Consider the following 15,283-nt stretch of genomic DNA (forward strand, 5'->3'; position numbering starts at 1 on the left):
CGCAGTAGTGACCTCCTTAGCGATACAAAGTTGATCAAGGGCCTGGAGCATCTCTTTTACGAGGAAAGGCTCAGGGGGCTGCGCCTGTTCAGCCTTGAGAAGAGGCAGCTAAGGGGAGACCATATAAGTGTCCCATATAAATGTCTGTAAGCGCTGAAGGGAGGGTGCCAAGAGGATGTAAGCAGGCTCTTGGTAGTGCTCAGCAATAGGACAAGAGTCAACAGGTGGAAACTGATTATACTGCCCAGCAAGTGACCCACTGTAGTCTATTCCAAGCTGGCCTGTCCTGTGAACTCAGGGAATCAGGTTCTGTCATAAAATCTTAAAAGTATGGAAAGCAAAACCACTGGGTGTCCCTAGGGTGTCCCTAGGGTTGCCAGGTTCTTGGAGTAAGGGATAGATGATAACCTTTCCAAGACCTTGCAAAGCTGATCATTGAATTGTTTGTCTATGTGTCCCTCCACTATTTTCTTTGGAGACAGCTTTATAGGTGCTAGTGATTCTTACAAGCAATGACCTAAAAGAAAAAAGGTTGTTCTTACAAATAGTAAATAATCCAGTGAAAAGTTTAAATTAAATTTCTAGGTACTGTCTGCTCAAATAATAACTGTTAGGCGTCATTCAGCAAATCTCCAGACAGTTTAAGTGGAATCAAGACCTTTTCAGAACAGTTGGCCAAGCTTTCTGGATGGCTAGAATTACAATTATAGTAACAGGAAGACAGTCTCACACCCTGTGTGTTTTCAGTTAATGTTTGAATGACATGGATGTAGGATTTAGGTGGATCCACGAAATCTTAGACTTCCCTTTAATTGAGAGTTCAACTTTTAGAAAAAACTGAGATTTCAAATTCTAACCATTTTCTTTTCTAACTAATTCAATTTTGGTTGAAAATTCTAAAAATATGAGGAGAAGAGCCCTGAAATAATTTCTTACAAGGAGAATGTATGCAAAGGGCCACTGCTGGATGTGTCATTTGATACTGCAGAAATATATTCAGGAGTGGTTGGAGGTACTTTGGATCAACTAGAAAATTGACACCATAATCCCAACACAGCTTGTGTGCTTTCAGAAGAGTATATCACCTATGAATTGTTTCTACTTTGGCTTATGGAAAAAAAAAGTATTGCTCTGTGGCAGAAATTCAAATTAAAACTGAAATGCCTGCTAAAAGAAAAATGGTTGGGTTGATATTCCAAACATTGAAATTGATGCAGCTTGCCTTATCCCGAGGTCAGAAAGACAGCTTTCATGGCAGACTGCATATAATGTTCTGTAAAGAAAAAATGCATGACATTTAGAAGGTAGTTTTCTCATGCTTGACCTAACAACAATATCTGAAAATAGAGACTTCCCACTTGCCTGCACAGTTACTTCTTCACAAGGAGGGGAAGGCCTTGAATCAATGGCCTTTCTGATGTATTCACAGACACACATTGCAAATGCTGACAAAAGCTGTGCAATCTGGCCTTATGTAATATATGATATTACAGGAATTAAAGTGTTCAGAAGACAAGGGAGGGGTTTTAACCTTTAATTTTCAGCTTTCCTTTGCAAAATCATATTAATTTCTTCAGTGTTACATATTTTCAATTTTCTTGTGGATGGTTTTTGTCAGTGGTGGCCCTGCTAATTCACAGTGAATAAGCACTTTTAGACTCCATTGCTACTTTTACAGTTAGAAAAACTATTCATAAACTGTTGTACAGTTTTGTTTCACATGTCTGTGTAGGATTTGGGAGAAGAAATGTGTTGAGATAGTATTAACAGTCACTAATTCTAGAAGTACAAGACTGGAAGAAACTTCTAAAAGCACATCCCCTGCTCAAGGGCTGTGATGAATTATAAATAAACTGTGTAAACTTTGTTTAACTGGTTCTTGGGAATTTAAAATTAAGGAGATTCTGCAAGCTCCTTATCAGCTCACATGTTTAGCTTGATCTTTTTTGTTTCTAGAGTGAATAGGCCTGATTTCTTTTTTTTCCCTTGTAGTCGCTTTCCAAACTTCTTTATGTGTTGGTCTGACCTGGAGAGTCCCCTGTTTGTCCAGAAAGTGCAGAGCTATAGCATTTCCATCACTAAAGCTGAATTATGTGGCTTCATTTTGAACACAAGTTACATATTTATACTAATTTATTAATATTTATGTACATTAGGAATTAATTTAACAAACAGCTCCGAGACAGATCCTTCAGGTGTTAATTCAGCACAGTGCCACCTAAAATTCTGCCAGGGGCTTTGGGTCAATTTTTCTAGAGATAAAATTAATGCTAAATAATTTTTTAGTATCAATGACCTATTCTGCTCATTTAGTTATTAAGTAGTTCAGGTCGGGTTATTTGATGTTAATTCTGACCTGAATTTGAGCTAGTACTTCCCAGTTTATTCTTCTGCTTCTCTGATAAAAACACATCTAGTATCTTCTGCAAATTTGCTGCGACTGGCTATACTGGTCTGTACAAAATATGCATAGGCATTCTGTGCTTTGCACATCTATAAAGAACATCTATAAAGTGATATGAGTCAGTAGCACCAAACTTTTAGAGCAAAACACGGAAATGTATTTGACTGTATAACCCTTGTGTCAAATGAAGATTTCTTTTCTTTTCTAGATCAGCCTCCCTTAGAGGCATAAATTATGCTACATTTCTGTAATAGATTTTGCAGCACAAAGTCATCCCCAGTCACGCCTTTCCCCAATTTCACCTTTTCCTAGGCTTTAGTGACCTCCATTTAGATTGACTTTAGATTAGGACTGTTCTGAAAGAGCGATACTGTAGACACCAGGCTCATGCCTGTTAAGCTTTTTGGCAAAAAATTATTTAAAATACTTTCCGATTATGCTGATATTAAGTGAAATTTGTTTAGGTATCTATCTGGTTTATGTCTTGATCTCTTCTTTTGAGTGCAGTTAGCTTGATAGCCTCCAAAATTACATTCTCAAACTGACTAGAAATAGCGAATAAAACTCTCAGCCCTTTCAGAATCTCTCAGGTTTGTAGAAGTAATTTTTGTCCTCCTTAAGTCTTGCTGATAGATGGTTTAACGATCTTTATATTTTGGGTGCAAATTTAAGACTTTTTGGTTTTAATAATCTGTAGAACATGATTAAAACTTGACTAGTATATATTATAGCTTTGCAATTCTATTCATTTTTTGTTTACCTAGCTGGATCTGTACTGATATAAAGCTTAAATATTGTTAGAAATACCTGAGACAAATTTTAATTCTAAAAATCTGCTACTACCATTGTAATTGATAAAGACTTTAATGAAAGTGTATAAAGATCTGATTCAACATTTCTTGCAGGAATTCCATTGCATGCTGAAAAGAAAGGTTGGCATCTAAAAAACGTTTTATATGCCCAAAACTTCAGAAGGATACAATCAGTGGAAACTAAATTTAAGCATTACATCCTAAGAACTATCTGTCATAGTGTCACTTATCCTGAGGCCTCATCACCATTTCTAGCAGCTTCTAAGAGCTTCCTTTTCCAAATTAACCTTTATAGCTTCCTAATAAGAGTTAATTTCTGCTCTTACCTGTACTTACTCTTGAGGTTTAGCTATATAATGGTCTCTGCAGCTGACACAAAGGTTTTTGTTATATGAATAGAGAATTTTTTTTAATCTCAATAAAGGAAGTTGTGAGGGAGGGGTGGGGGTTTTTTTGTTAGTGTGGTTGATATTTTAATTTTTTTCCCCCATGTAACTAGCAGAAGAAGAAATGGACAATAATCATTCTCAATCCTAAAGAGAACTGTAAGAATTTCTGTATACCAAGTAAAAATATTCTTAATTCAGTTCACACGAGAACAGGTATGGGACTTAATCTCCAGGTTAATATAGGTTCAAAGTCCCAGTTTAGATGTTAACTTTTTAATGCACTATCTTTTTTACAGCATGAAAGTGAATTATAATTCTCAAATAATAATCAAATCATGTCTTGCTTCAGTTTCACTGTTTCTATGAAAAAGACTAGAGGGAGAGGCACATCGTAGCAATAGATAAAAATAATGGTGAAATTCCTTGATCCTCCCCTCCCACCCTCCTTACATGGTATCTAGTGAATGAAGACATGATGAATTCCCACCTTTCTGAACTGTTGAGAAAAACTGGGGATGGAGGGAATCAGTGGCTAAGCAGAGTTATGAAGCTAAACAGGCATTAGGATCCTCCTTCTGGTGGACCTTAATTGCTGTTGAGGGGAGGACAAGAGCACATCTCTTGGGACAGACAGACAGACTCCAAGGGCAGCCAACAGTTATACCTGACTGGATGAGGTGGTAAAACATGTCCTGATGTGATGGCAGTGACCATCTCAACGTGGCTGCTGTAACTCTCCGATTTCAGTGGGACAGCTTTGTGTTTTCTTAATCTTCAGTCACAGCTCTCTGCAGTCATGAAGATGTTGATAAAAATTTTGCTGTCACCACTGAAGCTGGCAGAGCCTGAAAACCAGAAAGCAGGATATGGGCTCCTGTTATCTTTCTCTTCATCTTCTTTTCTGCCTTCACTTTATTACTAGTATTTAGTATTTTTACTGCATGAGGTTGCAAGCTCTCAGTGTTTCTCCACCAGCAAGCTTGCAAGTGGAAGTTGGGTCTGAATCTGTAATTTCTACTGTTACTGAAATTTTCTCTCATTTTTGTGTGCTTTTGCTTTGGAAGTATTGGATGGGTCAGCAGTGGTGTCAGATTACTTCAGTTCCTTTTGTCTCTTCCTGAATTAGTTGACTTGACTTTGACATTGTGTAAAAGACCACAAAGCAGGATTTTCTTCTATCAAAAGAACAACTAATAGGAAGGCTGCCTCAAAAGCGAGAACTTTATTTAAAACTTTATAATTTAGTTTATCTCAGTATCTTGAAACTTCTGTATGACTAAGTTATTTAAATTTAATAATAACAGCAGTTTCCAAAAAGAAAGTGAGGATCATAACTCCTGCTGATGAATGTAGTTCAGAGTTCAGATTTTGAGAAAAGGAAAAAACACTCAGCAAACAAGCCAGTTCCACTAGAGGGCATGGCTGTGCATAGAAAAGCAAAATAGAAATGTGATAGTATTTATTTCTCTGCAAGGGCATGTATCTCAGATGGGCAAAATTTTACCGATGATGTATTAAGTACAGCTCATGGCTTATTTCATCTCACAAGGACACCTTGGAAGCCACCACTGGTTTGAGTGGCATCAAGCGTGTAGTGTCCAGCTGGCATTTGGCATAGTCACGGGGTGGTTTACATATGCTCCTTTCTCCTGGCTAAGCTGGGTGGGGAGATCTGTGTCACACTGTTTCACTTGGTATTTTTAGGGCCATGTAGACAATCCTCATGAACAGAAGCAGAGGCCAGTGTTGTGTCCTTGCCTCCAAGCAGAATAGTAGTTTCTGCCATTTCCAGTGACTCTCACACTGGCACTTCTGTGGAAATGGTTTGAGGGGCTGCACTTGGTAGCAACTGGCTGAAGAAAACATACTTGTGTAGACTGCATAGTTCGTGTAGCTAACCTTGACCCTGATGTCAAGGAAATTAAAAAGATGTATTGAGCATGAATGAATGTCCTCCAAATGGAATTTGGAGTAGTATTAAGTAGTTACATTGTGTCTGCTATTTTTATTGCACTTGTGAGTAATTTTGCTGGAGTAGGCTTTGTATCCTATGATTAGACGTTCCCCGTGGCTATAAAGCATAATTGGTTGGTTTGAGGAGAAAGTCATGTGTTTTCTGTGTCATTGCAGTGCCAGAAAATGCTGGTGTGGCTTTAGGAGCAGGCTTACAGGGATGCTGGGGTGGGAAGGAACCTTAGCAGGATCTGTGTGTTTTGGAGGTGTTCTGGGAGGGACTCCCCCCTTCCACTGCTGTATTCCCAGTCTGCACTAAGAGGCTCTGCTGGAGTCTCTGCTGGTGTAAGGAAAGCACAGAAATGCTGATGGCAGAGAAGGGACTGCAAACGTGTAGGAAACTGCTGTGAGTGGGTGGGATGTGCCATGAAGCACAAGGGGCTTTTAGTCCAATAAAATACACATTTCCCCAGTGCTTACTGCTCTGTTTAAGTTCTTCCGTGTTATGTCCAATTTTCTACGAATGTGACCAACTTCTGTTCCCCTGGATGTCAGAAGCAGGGTTTGAGGAAAGTGCAATGATACCCAGACTGAGATTCTTGAAGGACAAGCGTATTATGTGTCAGTTTTATTGATCAGAGGCAATTAGCTCAACCAAACCCAATTAGGACACAGTTTTAGTTTTAGGCACACAGACATTAATCACTCATTATCCAAGTGAACTCTAAAGGGAATTACAACAGACTAACAGAATAAAATGGCAGTCCCTTTGCTGTTAATGGAGGAGTTTTCTAGATTTTTATTTGGTAATATACTGCTTGTTTTGCTGACTTCCTCTTACATTAAATCTGCTTTTGTTTTTTCACTTTTTTCTATCAACAAGATTTTAATCATCTGTCATTCTGGCCTTTCTCGTGACAAATATCATCCCATGAGTGATTTTAATGGATTTTTCCCCCTTTTATTTTTTTCCCTGTTAACTCCTCCCCTTGGTTGCTGCTCTTGCTTAAGGCAATTTTTGTTGAAGCCTTCTGGCTGACTGCCTAGCATTTGGCTAATAACTCTGTGCAATTGTCAACTTCATACTGTTTCAGTGTTTGAAATCAAATTCTCTTTCCTCATTTTATATGGGTCTGCTGTTTACTAGTTCATTATGCACAGAATCTAATCCACTTATGCTGTAAGTAGCCTGGAGACAGAGATGCAGTTTTTTTATCTTCATGTTGTATTTTATTTATTGAGCATAATTCAGTTTGAATTAAATGAAATGAAATAGTTAGAATGGCTCTTGTACTTTTGCAGAACTTTCTTATCACAGTACATTTTGTCAGTTTGATTTATTTTATCTGTCTATTTACCATTGTTGTGACAACCCAGTGGTGCTTTACTAGCTACAGTAAAAGTATCTCATCCTCCTGGAAAGTACTTCATATTTCAAATTACATAGCTTCAGGCTGGACCTGAGAATTGCACAGGCGAGTTTTGATTTAAAGTGTTGTCTGCTGGCTCTCTCTCAGTTTTCGTTTCCTTTTTTTTTAGGTATGCTTTTTGCTTGGAAAGTAGCTATCATTACTGAATATCAAGGTCCATTAGATGTAGACAAATATTGTTCATATGAAAAACACTGAGACAAAAATGCCAAATTCTCATATTTAGATGCCTGATTTATGACATAGGCTTTTGAGATCATTAAAGGTGGGATGTGCCCATTTTTATTCTGAAAATAAAAACATTTCAGTGCCAAATTTAAGCCATTTTGCTTTGTCATTCTGACCTGTATAACCCAGCACACAAAATGGAAAAACTGGATTGGACCTGTCTATTGATGCTATACTGCTGTGAGATGTAGTATTGGCTTTCTGTAGAAAGTCTTCATTGTAGGGACTTTCCAGGAATGAGAGAGTGTGAGGTTAGTGTTGTTCAGACCAAGGCTCTGACATGGAATGCATGGAGGCTTAAAGAGCCTTCAGCAAAATATGTGTACTAAAATGAGAATGAGGAAATACACTGCTTTGAGAGATGCATCTGAAACCTTGCCTTTTCCCAGCAGCAGAGTAAGGGAACTATGTAACATATGAGAATATTATTTTTATTCTCAGAAGAGTTATAAATGTTATTCATAAGCAGGAAGCTTTCCTAGTATATATACTTTTAAGATAGTCAGAGGCCTTTAAATGTATCATACATCCTTTGTACTGGGAAATGACAATAAAAATAAACCTAGAGTATTTCCAGCATGGCCTTGCAACAAGGAATTGTACTTCTTTCAGAAATTATTTAGGTTCTTTCAGTACAGTGTATCAAACATTGTTTCAGTAATTCATGTACTTGACTTTTGACTTTTTAATATTAATATTGCTGTATTATTGTTTACATAGCAATAATATTCATGTCTAGTAGCCAAACATCCAGTTGTTCTCACAGAGCAATTCTGTGCCATTCAGCATGGTTTTATTGTATACATTAATTGAGTACTCAAGCAGTATGACAGGAAGGTACAAGAAATCTGAACTGCTCTCAGTTTTAAACTAAAAACTGTTTTACTCCAAAGATATGGATTGAAGATCTTTAATTCTAGCTTAGAGCTCTTTGCTCTTCCGTCTCTGAATCTCTCTTAGCTTCATAAAATATCAAGTTTGTATTTATTCTTTCCCTAGCTATATCCTGCATCCCACAGCTTCCACTAGGAAATTGTTTTTACTGAGTAAGCAGTAAACAGATGCATCTAAGTGCTGCAGTTCATAATGGCACTGTCTGTACATATTAAAGACTTTGCTCATATCTGCCTTGATGTTGCAAAATCACCCCATTTTGAACAGGAAGAAAATAAATTTTACGAACATAACTGCATGTGGTGGGTCCTGAGCCAAGGATGTGCCCTTGTGGCAAAGCAGGTTAATGGAACCCTGTACTGCACTAGGAGGTTGCATTGGGTATAGTCAGAGCAGGTCTAAGGAGGTGATCTGTCCCCTCTTTTCAGCAGTGGTGAGGCCACTCCTGGAGTGCTGTGTCCAGTTCTGGGCTCCCCAGTACAAGGGAGACGTGGCCATAGGGGAGAGAGTCCCGTGAACGGCTACAGAGATGATCGGGGAACTGGGGAATCCTCCCAGTGGAGAAAGGCTGAGGGAGCTGGGGCGCTTTCACCTGGAAACGATAAGGTTCATGGAAGATGTTTTCAGGATCTTATCAGGTATCAAATACCTGAAGGGGGACTGAGAAGAGCCAGGCTCTTTTCATTGGTGCCCAGTGACAGGACCAAAGACAGCAGGCACAGACTGAAACACAGGAGGTTCCTTGTGAGCATCAGGAAACACTTTTTCACTGCAAGAGTGACCAAACACTGGCAAAGGTTGCCCAGAGAGGCATTGGACTCTCCCTCCTTGGAGATAATCAAAAGTCATCTGGACCTGGTCCTGGGCAACTGGCTCTAGGTGACCCTGCTTGGGTAGGGGGGCTTGGGCCAGGTGGACTCCAGAGGTCCCTGCCAAAACCAACCCTTCTGTGATCCTCTGATCTCTGTAAAATCTTGTTTTCTAGGAACACCATACTAAGTTTTCAGTTTATGACTGTTTATTGATTCATTGGTACTTCCTTTTTACTCATACATACAACTTTTGGAAGAAACCTGGACACTGAAGACACAGATCTCTGAAAACAGAGGTTTCCTTAAATTTTATGGGGAAGGCTGAGCTAAAATGGTGATTATCTGATTCTTGCTGTAATGATTTTACTGTATTGCTTTAATTAGCCAGTGGTATGTTTTTTCTTCCAATTAATCATCAATATCTAGGAGTGATTCAGTAATTTCAAATTAGCTCATTTGATACTGAGAGTTCTGAAGGTGCTTTCTGAGTATCAGTAAATGAAGATTCAAATATATACAAACATACAAGATTTAAATATTCAGCAGTTACTTATGGAATTGTTGTATAATTAGAAATCAGGTCGCATCAAAATTCTTAGCCTTATATATTTGTGTTAGTCCAGCAACTCATTTCAGCATGAGGTTCCCTCCACTTTTTTTTACTACAACAAGTCTAAATATGACTAGGAAAAAGAGATGTAATATACATAATGTTTTATGTATATAGGTATACATGTGCATTTATGACTTCATGTAATGGCTGTAATACTTCCATTTTTGCAGTAACAGAGGAAAATATTAGATATCTAAGTTGTATCAGACAATTTTATTTTTAAAAATAGTTACTTTATTTTAAATAGACCATTCAGTGTCTTCAAATTACCAACTGGGCTGAAGAACAGACATTGAAAAATGAAAAGCAATCCAGCTTTTTTTAACTAAAATTTAATGATTCTATTGAGTTCATATGATTTGAGTTTACATACAGGTATTGGTGATTCCATTAGTCCATTCTGTCATTACCAGAATAAGAATGCATCATCTTCACTCTCCTGTTGGAAAATCCTTTTGAACAGCTCTCACTTTACATTTCCTTCACACTATGAAAGAGAACAACCTGGTTTTCATGCTGTTCACAAATGAAACATAGGCTCTCATAAAATACATCTTATTATAAATATATCATCACTTCAAGAAATACAGACTAAAAGGCAGAATCCATAAGTCTTTCCCATAAGAGATTCACACATTCCTTTATTCAAGGAAAAATCTGCAGTTTTAAGATACCAGAGTTAAGTTGTTCTGTGAGCAGCGGAACTAATGAAGTTTTTAAAAACTATTTTTGTCTCCCACATTCCATAGTCCTTCCCATTCTCAGTGCTCAAGAACTTCTTCCAGCTCCTTCTCATGTCTTTTGCCAGTTTGGCTGAGAACGTGGCAGCATATGCCGCTGCTGAAATAAGCGTGTGCCGATTGCCTGTTCATTATATCCATGGTGATTGGCCAACTGGCTGATCTGCAACTGGCTTTTCCTTAGTGGGAGCACTCATTTCGATCCATCTCCAGCAATCAGTTTTCACGAAATGTATGGGAATTTGCTGTCTTTGAGAGCTGTGTATCTCTCTGAAGTTTGAAATGCTCAGTGGAGCCCCAGGTTTAGGAAGGGGAGGCCTTGCAGTACAATTCCTTGTGATCTTCCTTCTTCGCTTCCTTGGGAAAACAGGTCCAAAGTTACTGTCCCATAATACTTGCATCTCAGAAAAAAAAAAAAGAATCTCAAAGTTCATCAAAGTTAATAAAATTATTAGAATTGTTAGGTCTAGCAAAAATTACTCAAGGCAACAGAATGTCTTTTAATTTTGTAGTGTCATTAGAGGAAGTACCATTTGCAGGAGGCTACATGAGAGTAACTTAATGGAATATTTTAAATTTTTAAAAGTTTTTAAATACTATTATGCTATCTCTTCCAGAACAAGTGAAAGATGAATCCTGATGCAGGAAAGCAAAATGCTCAAATTATAAAATGACAGCTCTACCTCTAAAAGGACTTTTGCAGTCTCATGAGGTTAAAAACACAGGTGGTGGATGATCAGATCCACTAACCTACAGGCACAAGGCAGACTCTCCCATTTTTCTGAACAGAACTCTTTTCTTTAAGGGTGCAAAGACCTGAAATTTCAAAGTAGTCCACATTTTTGTCTAAGGCCAGCTTGCATCTAGAGAGTCTTTATATCTGTAAGGCAGGATTATTATTTTAACAGTACAGCATCTGTGTTAAATGATTTCAAGGCGCTACATTCCAGACATTGCAGAAGGATTTCTCACTGCCTCAGTGACATGGAAGTCCAAAGATCACAGACTTCAGACATGGAAGTCCTCCTCATCTTCCCTGGAGCATGGGAGCTCTCTAACAGAAATTCATCAGCCTACAGAGTCTGACAGGTGAACAAGGTTCCTGCTGAGCAATTTCAGTGAGTAGATGCATTCTTCCATCAATTATCTTCTGTCAATTTGGCATTTATCATTTGAAACCTGTTTTTCAAGAATTTTTCAAGCCAGCTCTTGCAAAGAGGAAGAGTGGAGTTGAATATTAATATTCCTTAATTTGCTTATTTGTCATGCTGCCTTCTTTTAAGAAATGAATTTTTCATTTTCTCCTCTTCATACAGCTTACAGTTCATTCCATTTATCAACTGTTAAAAGTTATTTGATATAAGAAACAGTATTCTCAAATGAATAAATTTACTTTATTGCCTATAAACTGTAGCAGTGATCTGTGGCATACTGAAACAGGACTCCCTGTTGATAGTGAGAAAATTATGCTTTGTCTTGCCTAAAGACTGCTTTCATCAAAGCAACATTAAGGTGCAGTAACTATCACAAAAGCTTTTCAGAAACACATTGGAGCTGAAGTAACAGATTCCTGCTGATTTTGGGGATTAAAGAGGTTTAATCATGTGTTGCTGTGGTGGGTTAATTGTAGATAAGGACCAAATTTCTACCCAGCTTCTCTCTTGCTCCCAACTCCTCAGTGTGACCAAGGGAGAAAATAAGAACAACAACCGGCACAGGAAAGTTCATGGGTCAAGATAAAGACAGGAAGATTACTTATCATCTTCTGTTATGGGCAAAATACACTTGATGGAAATTAATTTCATTTATTCCCAATTAAAATATATTTGGCTCGTGAGAAAGAAATGTTATTACACCTTTCCTCCCCATTTCCCATGCTGAGCTTCACTCCCTTATACCAAACTCCTCTGCCCTGTCCTGGAGGGGCATAGGTAAGGATGGATGCGTGCATTACAGCCAGCATACACTTATTTCTCCTTACCATTCATCAAATCATAGAATTATAGAGTAGTTTGGGTTAGAAAGGACCTTTAGAGCTCATCTAGTCCAGTTCCCATGCAATGAGCAGGGACATCTTCAAATTGCTCAGAGCCCCATCCAACCTGGCCTTGAATATTTCCATTTGCCACCTCTCTGGACAACCTCTTCCAGTGTCTCACCACCCTCACAATACAGAATTTCTTCTGTGTACCTAATCTTAAGTTCTATTTTAGTTTAAAATCCTTACCTTTTGTACTATCCCAACAGGCCCTGCTAAAAACTTTACACCAAATACGGTTTCTTATTCTCTTCCTTCCTCTAACACTAAAATACTGGTAATTGGACAGTATGTAAGAATAGTAGCTTTATCAGAATAATCTCAGTGTTACACAGGATATTGCCAAGACTCAGTTTTTAACATTACAGGTTGACATAAAGAGGATTCCTAGTTCCTGGTCTCTCCTTCTCTGTGGAGAACTTAGTGTGAGATTCCTTTTAAAAGATGAAACCCAACCACAAGCTGTGGTCTGTTCTCTGCTCTACCAGTTTATGTCTTTAGCAAGTTTAAAACCAACAGATTAGTCACTATGTAAGTGATCCCTTTCCCTCCCACAGACTCAAAGAATTCTTGGAGGAGTTCAGGAAGATTGTACTCACACGGTTACAGACATGGCAGTCTTCAAGGAGAACTGTGATAGTGAAAACCCACCAGACCAGTGCCTGCTTCTCAGGGATTTGATAAACTGGACTTGTTCCCCCAACCCACTTTGCTGTTTGACACTGGTCATATCCTGGTTTTGTACATGCAGAGGGAGCTTATGTGCTTCTAAACTTCCCAGCTTACTCCAGGTTGCAGGAATGGGCTGTGGGCCTTCTGGGCAGACATGAACTGTTCAGTGTGCCATTGCAGTAGTGGCACCTAAAAAGCCACATGCTCTGGCCATCCAGGCCACCTCATGTCATAATTGACATCCTGACTGTCGTGCTTAACACAAAAAGGAACAGCTGAAAAGGCCAGATAGGTAGTTATTAACTAAACCTAAACTTTCTGTCTAAACGAGGAAACAATCTCACTCGCATACAAAACTAAATTATTCCCTCTTCTTTTGAAAAACATGCAATTTGTAATGCCTATTTTTCATGAAATTCATCTTTGTTAATAAGATCTATAATTATAAAGCAGGAAGGCATAACGAGATTGGCTGATTATAATGCAGGGAGCATAGATGAGTATTTCTAATTCCCCAGAGGATGAATCTCTTGTGATGGTGCTAGCATTCTTAGAACAGCTAAACTGCTGTTTCTAAACAAAATCTTTATTTTGAAAGAATTGTGTTTCAAGAGATGAAATTAGTTTGGAATCCTCAGCAGCTTTTATTGTAGTTGCCATTTGCTTTCTTTTTGTCTTAATTTCTGTCTCTAACAGAAGTACCACAATCTAGTAACAGAGACTCCTGGTGGTCTGTGGTACAGCTCCACTCCTATGGCTGTGATCTGTGGACCAAATCCAGCACTTATTTAATGCTGTCACTATTATATTTGTTTTAATATGGTGGTTTATTTGAATAAGAAAGGCATCGCTGGGTGACCTGAAGCAAATTTTTCATTTCTCTCTGTCTTAATATGTGTGAAATTGAAATTATGTTACAGATATTCAGTCTCTTTCACTAAGGATTCCCAGAATGTATCCCAGGTGCTTTGAGCTGAAGATTGGGATAAAGAGCAGCATCTTGTATGTTGGATGTTGTCCTCAGCTCTGAACTGACATCCAGCTGATGGGAAGGTGGAAACCTGCTTCTCTCACCCTGCTCCTTGAGGTAGGTACCCCTTGCAAATTCTCTTCCTTGCCCATCTCCTTAGCAACGTGCTAACATTCAAATGAGAATGTAGCATCTATAACTTATCTAAGGGTTGCTGTCTTTCCTATTCTAAGCACTGCCTAATTTATTCTCCCTTCCTCCTTATTGCTGCATGGAGGTCTTTGCATTTTAATGTTAGAAAAAGTTGTCCATGAAGTTTTGAAGGGCTGACTGGTACTATGAGGAGCTAAAACAGATGGCTGTACTTGCTGAGTGGAAGATGCCAAGTACACAGCATGCAAAACTCCACCATCAGTGGACTTCTCAGTAAGCAGAATTTGGAAAGACTGTCAGCCCCAGGTTGGGGAGAGGTTAATGCTATCAGACCCCACAGGGTAGGGTTGTGTCTCAGGGTAGCAGATAAAGAAATCAGAAATATAATGTAATTCCATGTTTTATCTGTCGCCACCTGCTGAAGACTGTTCAGGTAGCTTCAAGAAAGCAGCCTCAAAGCATGCAAACTCAGGAACTGCTGCAAAAGGAAATACCTGGGACATTGCCTCTCTCCATTCTAAAGGAACAGGGTAAAGTGCTTCCCTATCCCAAGTGGGTTATCAATATGTCTGTTGATTCCTCTGGGCTTAGCAGGTATATAGTGAAAGATCAATTAGTTCAGAGCAGGGCCTGAGCTATCAGACATTGTACAAAGGTGACAGTTTCCCTTTGAATTTTACCCACATGATTGTTAAAGGGATCTATTTTTACATAATAAGAATAAGAGAGGCAATGATTAGCCTTTCAATATGGAGTTTATTCTGTCTCATGATTTAAGTTAATTTTCCCAACTCCCAATAATCAGTAGGCTTTTTAGCTGATGATCTCACACTTGAAAGAGAAAACAAAAAGAAAGGATGGGAAGGAAGTAGTACATTTACTACAAGCCAAGGTGTGGCTGCAGGTGATGTGGCAGCTTTACAATATGAAGAGAATTTTTCAATTAAACATCCAGGTTGGATTATCCTAGGAGGATTGTAAAAAGGAAGATATGAGTGAAGAGAGAGAACAAGATTAGGAAGTGGGGGAAAAATATAAAATGTGTGAATTAAGGATATTAAAAAGAAAGGATCTTCTTCAAACCATTCAGCAGTATACAGGAATATCCTTACTGCAACATCTCTTGAGGGTGTTTCCTATTTCCATCTGAGGAGAAACTTTTACAGCTAAGTGTG

The sequence above is a fragment of the Melospiza georgiana genome, chromosome 1 (assembly GCF_028018845.1).
Source record: "Melospiza georgiana isolate bMelGeo1 chromosome 1, bMelGeo1.pri, whole genome shotgun sequence".
Taxonomy (NCBI): domain Eukaryota; kingdom Metazoa; phylum Chordata; class Aves; order Passeriformes; family Passerellidae; genus Melospiza; species Melospiza georgiana.